The sequence below is a fragment of the Ctenocephalides felis genome, unplaced genomic scaffold (genome assembly GCF_003426905.1).
Source record: "Ctenocephalides felis isolate EL2017-DRISC unplaced genomic scaffold, ASM342690v1 CF-g0.4_SCAFFOLD_01492, whole genome shotgun sequence".
In the NCBI taxonomy this organism is placed as follows: domain Eukaryota; kingdom Metazoa; phylum Arthropoda; class Insecta; order Siphonaptera; family Pulicidae; genus Ctenocephalides; species Ctenocephalides felis.
In genome coordinates, this window is record NW_020537646.1 from 42,315,098 (window position 1) to 42,329,855 (window position 14,758).

Consider the following 14,758-nt stretch of genomic DNA (forward strand, 5'->3'; position numbering starts at 1 on the left):
ACGATATTACTTTAAAACAGGATTTATTAAATGGAATCGTATCTAAATACGTGGAACAAATTAATAAATCTCGATTATCCCATACGGTCGACAGGCAAACCGGACCAGTTGAGCCGATTATTTGACTGCAAATGTAACTTTTAATAAATGTCGAATTTCGAATCAAGAGAGATAGCTTTCATAGATGGGCTCATATTACTGATGTGTTTGGCGCTGATAACAGAATTTTGCATCTGCTATTCATAATAATAGTTGCGGATATTGGAATTTGGTGCAATATCAAAATTCCTATTGAATGCGATGTAACGAAATTAATAATGGATTCAGTATAGTTTAAACGAGTTATGTATAATGAAGGTAGTAATCACTAGATCCTTTGATGCAAATGGAACCTAAAATTGTCCTAAGTACATAAATTACAGTCAAAATGTTGACATATTCTAGTAAAGTAAATTTTGTTCTTTATTGTAAAACATTATTTTTTACGTTCAACTTTTTCCAAAGTGATTTCGAACGTAATCGTATTTTATCGATTTCTAATTAAGAAACGCCACCGATAATGAGTTTCATTGCAGAGCACCGTAGTTATAAAATCCTTTCATAACATGCTCTAACAAAAACTTGGCCGTCGAAAGCGTATTAATTATGAAAATTTTAATTAAATACGGAAAACACATCTCGAATTTTTATCAATATTTTATTTAGTGCACGCCCGCTATACCAAGGTATGATTCCATACTATATATATAATAACATAAGTTTGTATGTGTGTATGTGTGCTTAATCAACTGTTTAATTAGTTTATAGTAATTTCTAATTAATAATTTATATTAAATATTTTATCCCAAGTGTAGTTTTTTCTTATATTGCTCAGTCATTAAGAAAAACTGTTTTCTTTCATTTGAGACATTTCGTGGTACATAAACTCCATTATACTTGTTTATCTATGATAAACTCATATGTTATAGAATAACTTAGTAGTCAATTTATATTTAAATCGCTAAAATTTTTTCGTGATATTTTTTTAACTCCGCAGCTTTTGACATACTTTACGAAAATTTCAAAATACAACCGCAAAAACAAAAAAATCTACAAACTTTTCACTGTTTTATGATTTTCAGTATTCTGTTTAGTACTGTTCAAAATATTTTTGTTTTAGAATCTATTTTGAAGACAAGATGTTCCAAAAATAAGTATGAAGTCGCAGTGCAGGACATCATAAGTTAAAACTTTACTTAAAATGATAATAAGTACTTACATACAGCCAGCTGTTCATGCATAGTTCACATATGAGAAAGTTAAGAAAATCTTACCTGAAACAAAAAAAAAGATTTAGAACAAATACCATTTAGCCATTTTAATAATATAAAATAAAAAATGACAAAAAAATAAAATATAATATGAAAACTGTAATGTTATGATAAAAAATGATTACATTTATTTTATTTTAATGTTTGTTAACTTCCCGTAGGGTAAGTTATTGTAATGGGCCGAAAATCGGAATTGAAAATTTTTACATTTCTCGACGTTTTGAAGGTTTCTGAACGTTTTGGCATACCTCAGAAAAAATGGATGTGTGTGTGTGTATGTGTGTGTGTGTATGTATGTATGGATACAAATTTTCGCCCACGTTTTCGGGCGTACGGATCAACCGATTTGAATGGTTTAAAAAACATTCGATTCCTATTAATAAGGAGAAGAGCTGATTAGTTTTTGGCAAAGACCGGTCCAGCAGTTACGGAGATAAGGAGCAAAGAGTGCAGAAAATAAAAATCGAGTTTTTGAGAGAACGGAGCATCCGATTTGAATTATCTAAAAAACATTCAATTAGTAATGATTCGGAGAAGGGGTTATTAGTTTTTCTCAAAGGGAGGCCCAGCCATTACGGATATACAGAGCTAAATGTACAAAAAATGGCAGTTTTTAAGAGAACTAAGCGTCCGATTCAATTGATTCAAAGAACTTTCTGCTTGTCTTAACAAAATAATTGATTTTGGAAAAAAAAAATTTGTACCATTTTTTTTTTTTTTTTATTAATTTTTTGTATATTGAAAATAATTCAGATTTTATTTTTAATTCTGACTATAGTTCTAATATACTTTAAACAAATAATTTCAACTCTGCAATTTAGTTTATATAAATCTTATAAATATTAGACAATGTTACAATATTTATAATAATCTATTTGAAAACATTCAATATTCCTCGAACATTTCGTTACGGTACGGGAAGTTCCAGCAATTTGCCTTAAGGCACGATGCCACCCACCCCACTAGTTTATATTTTGATTTGTTCGTAAGTATTATCAATAGTTTTAAATGCATTTGTTAATAATTGTTATGTATGTCTTTGCACAGAAAAAAGTGAAATTTAGGCACAAGTATGCAGTTTAAGTAAGTTTTTTAAAATAATTTAATGTTGTTCCTAACTATTATCTGGATGCATGAAAACTGTTTTCACCATCCTAAAAAAATTATACATTAAAATATGCGAGACAAAATCTAACTAAACATTATGTTCATTAATCTAATGAATATAAAGTATAATCATTATGCAGTCATTTCTTGCTCATTTTTCATAGCTTAATACAGCTCTTTTGCGACGTCAAGATAGAGTGTAAGTTATAAGAGATCAAATTGAGAGAAAACAAATTTATTTAGTAAATACTTTAATAACAAACTCGATATTAATAACACGATATCTTTACATACCATAACTACAATATATATTAGGTATACTAGTTCACAAATATATTGAACGACATTAATTTTTATAACTAAGTTTTTTTACTTGAACTTAAAGTATCTTAATACAATTCAATTTGTGGCATATTTCCAATAGCAAGATTTATTATAACTTGTTGGTATTGGTATCTTGCCTTGAGCAACTTACATGAACTTCCCGATATGTGTAAATAAACTACTTACGTCAAAAAAACTACTTATTTTCCCAAACTTTGATGCATTTTTAAAATTAAACTAATTGTCGCAATACCGTAATATTTCAATAAGTTCTATAAAGCCATGACATATATCGCCAAAAAAAGTTCCATAAAAATCGGCTTAAATTAAACAGTTAATTACAAGAAAACGGCTTGGTAGATTTTCACCTAAAACTAATCAGAATCTAATGTCCAGCTAATGTCTTTCGAACAGTTCTTGAATTTTTAAAATCTATTCGGTAGTATGAGTTAGTTTAAATGTAGATGAAAAGTTTAACACTTTTTTTCAAATGCCAAAGATATGGCTTGGCAGATCGTCGCACAAAACTGACAAACTATAGTCCTCATTGAGATACATCAGAGAGCTTTTAAATTTCCAAAATCGGTTCAGGAGTTTTTGAGAAAACGTAGATGAAAGGTCTAATTTTGACAAATACCAAAAAACGATACCAAAGTTTGCAAACTTTGACGAATTTTAGTATGATCTAGAAGACTTTATTGACCGAAGACGGTATCGACCGTCAAAAAAATAATATTAAAAATGGTGGAAAAAAATTTTTCAACACTTTATTATAAGAAAACGATTCTCAAACAATATCTTTCGAACGGTTTTTAAATTTTCATAATCGATTCAGAATTGTGGGCTAAAACGTGGACGAAAATTGTCTCATTTTCCTGCTATTTTTAAAGCAACGGCTTGGCCGATCGAAGATACAAGATACATCGATTGGCTTTTAAATTTTTGAAATCGGTCCAGCCGTTTTTGAGAAAACGTCGATTTACGGCAAAAAATTTGTTCACATACATGCACACACACACACATACTTTTTCCAAATTCGGTCTCATTCTTAAAACATAAAATTAGAGAATCGGATTTTTTGATAAAAATATAAACTTCTCCTTCGGGAAGTTAATAATTGAATGATATCAAAATCGTCATAAATGTACATTGTTAATTAGTCAATATGCTAATCAAGTGGCCCGATAAGTTGGATTAAATCACTTGACAGAGGTCATGAACTATGTCATCTATAGAAGAGCCTATGTCATTTCATCCAATTACGAACCCAAATTGATAATACCCTGCGTCACGCAAAATGATTGAATAAGTTGAAGAGGGATATTCACCGAGCCCGAGATTATTTCGAATATTGTGCGGATGAAACTTTTTTATTCAGCTCGGTATAAAATTTTGAAGATTGCTCTGGCTAGAGTGATATATTCTGATGCCCGCAGGCAAACGTTGGAAGAAATAGATATCAAAAGTTAAAAGTCTATATGGAAGACTATTGTACAGCTGTCATTCGGTACTTAAACCTATGATAATAAAGAAGGGATTTTAATCTTCATCACATAGTGTTCACCCAAAAATACATGTGACAATATTGCGTCACATTCATTTTTTGGCGACGGAAGTATTGCATCTTGTAATGATGTGCGGTCAGATCTATAATAAAAAGGGCTCTCTAGGTAAAGGGCCAAAAAGATATAGTCTAGACAGAGTCGCCAAACTTTCACCATCAACTACAAATAATTCATTACAAATATTTATTTTATGATTTTTTGTACACTTTAAATATGACTTGAATAATTAAACTTCAATACGACTACTTATAATTAACTAAAATACGAGTCCAGTGATAACTAAAGTTCGATTGAAGTCATGATTGACTGAAGGCTAAATTACGACTGGACTGGCGAATACAATAACATGCTTTTTATGTGCTTGCTTCAGGGTGACTTTAAATTCATAGATAACATTATTTTACAACTTGTTCATTGTCGTTGTAGAGTGCAATACAATACATGAGTACATGAGTAGGTTGTTATTGCGTATTTTGTGGTCTGAAAAAGAATTTTATCAATGCTTGCAAGGTTACTTCGAACACACAATGTTGTAGCAATGAGTAAGACAACAAACTGCATCGTTTGTATTCTGACCGGTATAGTAATAATAAAATAATAATATTATTTATAGTCATTACGAATGAGTGCATACCCAGAAATTCCTTTTTACCAAATATCTAAATAATTAAATGGTTGATAAAACCACGAATTTAATCTGGTCCTTCATCTAAAAGTTCCCGAAATTTCAATAAAAACACATTGTATTATAATATTTCGTATACATTCATTTATTAGAAATATATGCAGACTAGATATATTAATCTTTGCCAATAATTTTTAGCGAGTACTTTTTGTCTCCCTAATTAAGAGTTCATACTAATAAATATATATTAAATACTTTTACCAATAAACGAAGCTGACTCAGATATCTTCGTTGTAATCACAAAATTGTCAATTTTCAATTAGCAACTTTACAAATGTAGAAGATTGGGTACGGTTGTGCCAGGGTGCGGCTATGACAGTCGTCATAACAACTAAACTATACTGATTTTGAGATAGGGTCCACAGGGAGAAATCGCTTTGTTTGTTATTTTGCTGTAAGTTGAACATTGGTGGTTAATTAACAGTAATTAGTTTTTGCTTAGATAATTTAGCTCAGTCATAATGATGTTTTTTTTCATTGAGTTACGTTGGGTAGAGTTATGACAAATTTTGTGGGTACGGTGACATGTATATTTGTCCTTTTCGCTCGAAGATTAAAGATATAAGAAAAAACTAACTTAACTAAGACAAAATCGAATAAAAGAGAAATGAAAATGAAAATTCAATACAGGGAAAAAATAATTCAGAAAAAAATCTTGTTAACTTTGTTTGAAAAGTTACGTTTTGTTATATATTGTTATTTTTTCTTTGTGAGATTTGTTTAAATGTTTATGTTGTGTTTTGTTACATATTATTGTTATAAATGACAATGATGATCGTTATAAATCATTTTGGTGTTTCTAGCTATTGTTTTTTAACCTAGTTTTATGCTTGTCACAGCCTTGGGGTGTAAACGGTTTTATTTACTTTTCGCCCAGCTAACTGGTTAACAAAATTCTGATCAAAAAAAGTTTACCCAGTCACTTACTTTTTGAAACCTGAATTAGTTTTTCCTCATACGCAGTGAAATTTTATTTTCGAATTGTCAATCATTTGCTTACTCTGTGAATCTTCTAATGGATTTAACACATCGATGAGTTAGTTCCTTGGTAATGTTCTTCAGTATATTTTGTTTAGTGTCCTCAATCCATTGTTGTTAGCTTTTTCAACAACGATGTTCTCTATCGTACAACTTCTCAATATATCTCACACACGAGGAGAACTTTATTGTGACATATATCGGTCGTTGTCGCTTTTTGTTAGCTTTTTTCTGCTGCATTTTTTATTCTCCTACATTGAAATGTGCACTGTTAGGAGATTGTTCTAATACAAAAGTCGACCAGAATCATTCAACAACAGTTCCTTCTGTCCACCTCGTATTTGATTACTATCAAATGATTATTATGTATGATTTCTGGGGAAATGACTTGCCCAGCTGTTAGTAAAATCACCTTCACTTCGTAATTGTCCGATATTGTTATGTATATAGATGACCAACATGACTAGTTTCATGCACATCATACATTCATTGTCTCAGTTTAATTTAATTCACTCCTTGTAGTTTTCCTGCTTATTACTTGTCTTTATAAATCCTGCGTAATAAGCCAATGCAAAATCGTCCGATACTGTTTCAAGCTTTGTAGTCATCGACATAGTTACCAATTTTTCTCTTGTGATTTTCCGTTTTGGAAAACCTAAATATTCCACGTTGTTAATAGTCAGTACTACTAACGTCACTCATACTCGGAAATACCAAATTATGTTAGCCCATTTCGCTATTTCCATCTATTCATTGCTCTTAGTCCCAATTAAACATAGGAATGGTTTAGTTATCAATATTTATCTCTATTACTTTATATTATTAAAATAAATAAAAACTAGTGGTGCATGGCATCGTGCCTTAAGGCAAATTGCTGGAACTTCCCGCAGCTTAATGCAATGTTCGAGGAATATTAAATGTTTTCAAATAGATTATTATAAACAATGTTACATTTCTAATATTTATTTATAGGAATTATATAAACAGAATTACAAAGTTAAAATTATTTATTTGAAGTATGTAAGTAAGCTTTAGAACTTGAACCAGAATTAAAATTAAAATTTTGAATTATTTTCGATATTGAAAAACTAAAAAAATAAATTGAAACAAAATTTTTTTTTCCAAAAGTAATTATTTTGTCAAAACAAGCAGAAAGTTTTTTGAATCATTTCAATCGGATTCTCTTTATTTGTCTTTAGTTTTTTCTTTTTTATATATTAACTATAGTAGATACACCACTGGGCGTATCTACTAATTTGTAAACAATCAATTGCAAACACTTGTCAGCATTCTCTGCTAAATATAATTATTTTTATAGATTGCAGAATGAAAACTAGCTGTAAGTGGAATTCTGTCTTAAGGCAATTAAGGCATCGTGCCTTAAGGCAAATTGCTGGAACTTCCCGTACCAAAAATTATTAATTTTTTAAAAACGATTAACATTTTTGAAAAAAATATACTTTGAAAAAATAAGATTTTTGAGAAACTATATATATGGACCAAAAATTACTTTTTTTTTGAGTTACCGTTTTCGGCACTTTTTGCCCCGTATCTTCGGAACGGCTAGACCTGCTTTCGCCAAAAACTAATCAGCACGTTTCCTTATCAATACGAATCGAATGTTTTTTGAATTATTCAAATCGGTTGATCCGTGTTCCCGAAATCGTCGACGAAAATTTGTATCCGCACATACATACACACACGTACATACATATACACACACATACACACACACACACACATACATCCATTTTTTCTAAGGTATGCCAAAATGTTCAGAAACCTTTGAAACCTAAAGATATATAAAAAATTTGATTTTCGTTTTTTTTGCGATTACTATAACTTGCCCTACGGGAAGTTAATAAAATAAAAAAAAAATTCAATCGGATGCTTAGTTCTTTCAAAAACTGCTATTTTTTGTACATTAGCACCGTGTCTTCGAAACGGCTGGAACTGCCATTGTCAAAAACTAATCACTACTTCTCCCCATCATTACGAATTGAATGTTTTCTAGATCATTCAAATCGGATGCTCCGTTCTCTCAAAAACTCGATTTCAATTTTCTACACTCTTTGCTCTGTATCTCTGTAACTGCTGCACCTGTCTTTGCCAAAAACTACTCAACACATTTCCCTATCAATGGAAATCGAACGTTTTTTGAACCATTCAAATCGGTTGAAAACGTGCGGCCGGAAACGTGGACGAAATAATGCGGACATACAAAACACACATACATACACATCCATTTTTTCTGAGGTATGCCAAAATGTTCAGAAACCTTCAAAACGTGAAGATATGCGAACATTTTCATTTTCGATTTTCGGTCCGTTACGAGAAGTTATATTGTATATTAATAATATTGAATTAATAGAAACAAATAAAATTATTAGGTTTCCTGACTGAAATGAAATACAATGATTGTCAAATCTTTTGATGAAATATAGTGATATGTTGATTACTAGATGACATAAGTTATTGGGTAAAACAAATTGATCAAAATCAAGACTTTTATAATTGTGAATTTAAAATATTTAATGCAGATTCGCCATACCCAGATTACTATATTATGATAATAGTAAACAAATTGTACATATTGCATCAATTTTCCATTCTTTTCCTTAGAAACTTTCCGAACTATGTGAAAATAATTTGTGTCATGTTGTAACATACATCTATGTCAAACCCATATTTTGTCATTATACCGCACGCGTATTTTTATGCAAAAGTTCGCGTTTGATTGATACCTTGTTCCACGTTTTGATAGATATACGAGTATTCGGATTTGGAAAAAATCCAAAGTGGCTCAGCACGATGACAGAAAAAACAGCTCTCCTGTTTTTTGCGAAGACATAGGAAAAAAATTATAGGATTTTCTATATAGGGTTATGGAAATTCAGTGACATGACCTAGTCCTTTAACCCTTGTCAAAAAAAACCATTGAAAGATTTTGGATAATATTACTAATATCTTTTGGCTTTGAAATATTTAAAAAATCTTGAGAATTGTGTCTCATTCTAAAACTATATATGTATAATAAAATACATACATCTAGATTTACAATTTATAGGTTTAAAATTTCTTATAAATAATAAGAACGGCAAACTAATTCTAGTAAAAATAAATAATGGGCTTAGCGCTTATGTTTCACTATAATATCTCTTTTTTTAGATCATCAATCTTTGTAAAAATCAAAGTAATTTCTAATTTGACTTTATTCACTTCAGTAATTCAATTAACTGTACTTATACATAAAAATAATCAAATAATAGTTAATAATAAGTGTTTTAGTCATCACAGTGTTCCACCCGTAAGGAAATATTCAAGAAATTTTAAATGTTTTCAATTGATTAATATAGATGCAGACAAAATATAAGATCTTATAAATTGGACAACGATGTTTATATATGTTTACATGAAAAGTAAGTAAACAAAACTCAGTCAAGCAAACTTAGAATTAAAGGACATATCTCATATTTCTAAGAATTATATAAACTGAATTGCAAAGGTAGAATTAATCATTTCAAGTATATAAGTGATGTTTAGAATTTTAGCTACAATTAAAATTAAAATCTGAATCATTTTCGACATTTGAAAAAAAATTGTCTTCTTTAAAAACTAATCATTTCTTCACTAACAAAAGAAGCAAAATATTTTTTGAAACATTATCATCAGATGGTCAATTCATTCAATAATTAGCTATTTCGTGCACTTTTTTCTCCGTGTTTCCGAAACGGCTGCATTGCAAAAACTAATGAGGACATCTGCCCGTCAAAACGCATCGAATGTTTTTTGAACCATTTTCATAAGATGCTTTGTTCGCTTAAAAAAAGTCATTTTCAGCAATTTTTACAAAAACTAATCAACATGTCTGTCTATCAATAGATATCGAATGTTTTTTGAATAATTCAAATTGCTTGATCCGTACGCCCGAAATTGTGGTCAAAAAATTGTATCCACACACACACACACACTCATTTTTTCAAAAGTGTGCCAAAATTTTCGGAATCTTTAGAACGTAAAGATATGCAATAAAAATTATTTGCAAAATTTGTACAATACCCTACCCTATGGAAAGTTAATAACATATAAATGTAGTAATTTTGATTTACTACTTACTTTGACCTATAACACATAAGTTCGATTGGATTTGATAAAATGGACATTTGGCCCATAATAGACGAAAATAGAAAAAGCACTCAAGTAGTCTGAAAAACAATAACCGTCGAATATACTTAAAGTACAGAGTACTTTCGGGACAAATGAGCTTTAAAATTTTATTCGAAGTTCTAATGCTAAGTAAAATCGTTTCACAAAGTACGAATTCTCTTTGAACAAGCTACATATAGTCGAACTTTAACTGAAAATGGCAAAAGTTTTTGTATTCATTGCATCTTGATGTCAACATTATTGGACAGCTTATGAGTTCTTTTTGTGAATTTTTTTAGCACTCTCACTATGAAGTAAACTTTATGACAATACTAATAACATAATCGTAGATTAGTAAAATTAGATTAATGTTTTGGAATTATATAACATCTGAATTAAAAAAATATTTTGATTACATCATTTTATTAATTTAAGAGGGTTGTTCGGTTTTTATTTATTTTTTTCGATTTGGAGATTTTTTGATATTATGAAAGCTAAAAACCTTAGAAATATTTAAAAAAAAATCTCAATATCTATTTTTTTGACGAAGTTATATATATATATATATATATATATATATATATGTATGATCCTCTGAAACCGTTTTTTTCATCGCTCCGCGAGCTATTGTATGCCAGCTGCTCTCTTTTTCATTATAATACCTCATGCACATGACCTTTTTAATGTAGCAGCATCTTTGAACACCATGGTGTATTTAGTACATTAAAATAAATTGTATATTTAGTACATTATATTAAAAACTTTAAATACGTTTTTCTCAAATTGACTTTTTTCAATGCGGTGCCACAAATTAAAAAAACTACAAGTCGGATCGACTTGCTTTTTTTTTAATTTGTTCACCACTGCATAACCTAGTCCCCCTACCTCAAGCAACTTGATAACACTACGCAAAAAAAATTTGCGAAGGTTTTCGCCCCAATAACAAGGCCTTTTTTAACACTTTTTTCAAAAATAGCTGCCATTTTTTAACGCCCTTCTTAGTAATTGACTTATTTTAACAAATTTAAAAGAAGAAACAAAAATTACGCAAATATTTAAAATGGCTCTAATGTAATTTTTATGAATTATTTTATGACAAATGTTATGTAATTTGCCTAATAAAAACTAAATTTTAGTTTAGCTTGTGCGAAATGACTTCAATGGCAAAATAACTGTCATATAACAACATAGCAAAGATGAGGCCTACAAGTATAATTGTATCATTTGCGTGAAAAATTAGAAGGAATAGAGTATTAAACATGTATGCTGCAAATGCTATAAGTTGTACTCTAACTATTGCAGCATTAGTGAACAAAGAGCATGAGATATAAATTACACTTAATGCCCCCGTATTAAGGCTTTTCCAGCGCTATTTGAATACATTACATTTTTCCACAGATTACGAAAGCCATATAGTTTACTCTATTTCAAATTAGTTTTTGCCTATTGTTCGAAAACAACAGCCTTACAAAAACAAGTAAATATACCTCGTGTATGAATCATTAATGCGAATGAATGCACATGTTTTCACGGCAGTTTTTCAGATGTTATCGGTACTACTTTGTTGGAACCTATTTCAAATGCCTTTTTGCTTGGTCGTGATATGTAATTTTACTTTACAGCAATGCAACATTTTTCACTGATAACGTAAGGAAAAATTTAATTCAATATGCTTAAGATCGTTTGAAATGATATGCTTGCAATACATTCACATACCACTTAACTATTGGCTCACATTCTATACTTTATTCAGTTCAATTCGATTGAATTCACTTGAATATTTTTAGTTTGAACAGAATATAACATAACGGTCTATTATATTATATATCTGAATTTTCAGCATATCACTTCCACCAGTATACTCCAAAAGGCATTCTTAAAATATTATATATGTATATGTTTTCTTAAAATACCTTGAGTGTCGTTTTCAGCAATCCAAGCTTGATTAAAATATATAATATAATCAGTAATTTAAACATAAAGTATTTAAAGGCCTGTTCAAACAATTTCAAAATATAAAAGTATTTAGGTATCTATTGAAAATATTAATATTACATTAATATAATTAAGATTAAGACCAGTGGTGTATGTCATTGTGCTTTAAGGCAAATTGCTGGAACTTACCGTACAGCAATTAAACATTCGCGAAATAAAAATAATCAATCATTAATGAAAATTTATTAATGAGTAATAACAATTAATATAAATACTGTAAATTTCATGGTCGTATTTCATAGATTTAATATAATATTGCTCATATTTGGACGGTAACCTTTATCTATAATTATCTACAAGAAAGAAAACAAAATAAACTGCTATTTTTTGCACTCTTTGCTCCGTAGTTTCGTCATCGCAGGACCTGCTTTCGAAAAATAGAATCAAGTATTCAGATCAATTAATAAGAAACGAAAGTTTTTTTGAATCCTTATAATCAGATGTGCAGTTTTCTCAAAAACTGATTGTTTTTGCACTTTTTGCTTCGTATCTCCGAAACATCTGGACCAACCTTTGCCAAAAGCTAATTAGCGCGTCGCCCGTCAATATAAATCGAATGTTGTTTTAATTATTCAAATTAGTTGATCGTGGACGAAACCTTATATCCAAACATACGCAAACACAAACACAAGCACATAGGGGGAAGTCCCGTAACGCCGGACGGCACCTAAAGCCGGACACTCTATTTAACACGTATTATTAAAGCGAGCTCGCTTTTATCTTTTTATTTCAAAATACAAGTGACAGGAGCGCGGGGGGCACACAGGTGCAGGATCACGCGCCAAGAGTCACCTGTGACGCACACGGCCACGGTGGGAGCAACCCTTTGTTGTTTTAGGTTTTTGCGCCTAAAACAACTGCGTCACCTAAATATCAATGGAGGTAATTCTAGTGTATTTATGCATTTAAATTTTAGTGGCATTCAAAAATAAAAGTAGTACTTGATTGTTATCCGTAAAATGGTATAATATTATTAGATATTTCAAACAATTTTAGTAGGTACCACCAAATGAACCAAAATGTCTGTCCCTTAGCACCGGACACTAAGTCGTCTCTTAGCGCCGGAAGTAAACATATTAATATTTCTTGTGAGAATTAACGTAATTTATTCTAATTATTTAATTTTGTTTTGTATGAGTGCTAACGGTTACTACATACCCCCATTTTCGTATTTTCTAGTCAAAGAATGAAAATCTTATGATGAATACTCCAGCTGAGAGCATCGGTGTGGCCCAGCCGAAAAGGGTGGTGATTTCAGGGTGTAATTAGTGATTTTTGTAATATCTAAGAATATTCGTCAAATACAAATGTGCAGACATTCCAGAGCGTGGAGATGGCTACATATGTGTTCAATGCTGGTTATTTTGAAATGTTCGGTACTAGGTGCCACTTTGTAAAATCATATTTTTTGTTACCAAAGTTTGATTGATAGTATTGATTATTGTTTAGCAAAGATTGCGTTTTTGTTAATTTAGTTTGATTTCTAACTTTGTTATCTAACATAAGTCATAATTTAATAAACATTTCGTAAAATATTTTTTTATTTATTTATAAATAACCTTAGGTGTCCAGCACTCGGGGACTTCCCCCTACACATTCATTTTTTCTAAGGTAAATATATGCAAACATTTTTTATTTTCTTTTGCGATTACTATAATTTACCCTAATTAAAGTTCACGCAATCAATAATTTGGAGTAAAACTTTTACTTCATGATCATTAGTTAAAAAATCTTTTTAACTGACTGTGAAGTTGTGTTACATTTTTTGTCACTGGCATTGCATTTTTCTATAAGCTTGTTCAAAATCATAGTAAACTTAATCTATTCAGCTAAATTAACAAAATGTCCTTTACATCTTATTTTCATAATTATTGCATTTATTTTACTTTAAAAACTTTGTTATATTATAATTCTATGCAGTTTGTGTCTATTTAAAACTATGAAGTTATGAGTGCAGAAAATCCTGATTTAAGGGGCTTTAATACATTTCCTGTGCTTTTTAATCTCGACGCAAAGTACTAATTCGTATTAAATCTGAGATGGCGTTAGTTTCCTCGTGCCTAGGTTAATTTAATGCGTTCGTTGGCCGGCGCGAATGGCGTGCAGAATGTAATCGCTTGCACTTCTCGTCTGAAGCTTTCGATCGCGTAAGCTCCTTTTCTTGTGAGCTTTACTCAGAGCTTCAGCTGTTATTATGTTAATTGCAGTTCAACTACTCCGTGTCACGTACGATGGGTTCGCTTGAACTGTGACCCATTCGTCCACCCGTCAACATTTTACTTCGGGCAAAGTGCAGTGCGTGATCGCTTCTATACTACCGTTTCAAACGATTATCTTCATTCTCAGCTTTTTTTTCAAAGTTTAATAAACTTTTAAACTTAAAACTAGTGGGGCGCATGGCATCGTGCCTTAGGGCAAATTGCTGGAACTTCCCGTACCAAAAATTATTATTTTTTTAAAAAGACTAACATTTTTGAAAAAATATAACTTTGAAAAATTTATATTTTTGAGAAACTATAAATTTGACAAAAAATTACATTTTTTTAAAAAAAAAAAGTTTTTTTTGAAAAAAGATGTTGACTTTATTTTGACATATTTTGGAAATTCTGAACTTTTTTTTCAAAGCAATCGTACTGCTTTAACTGCAT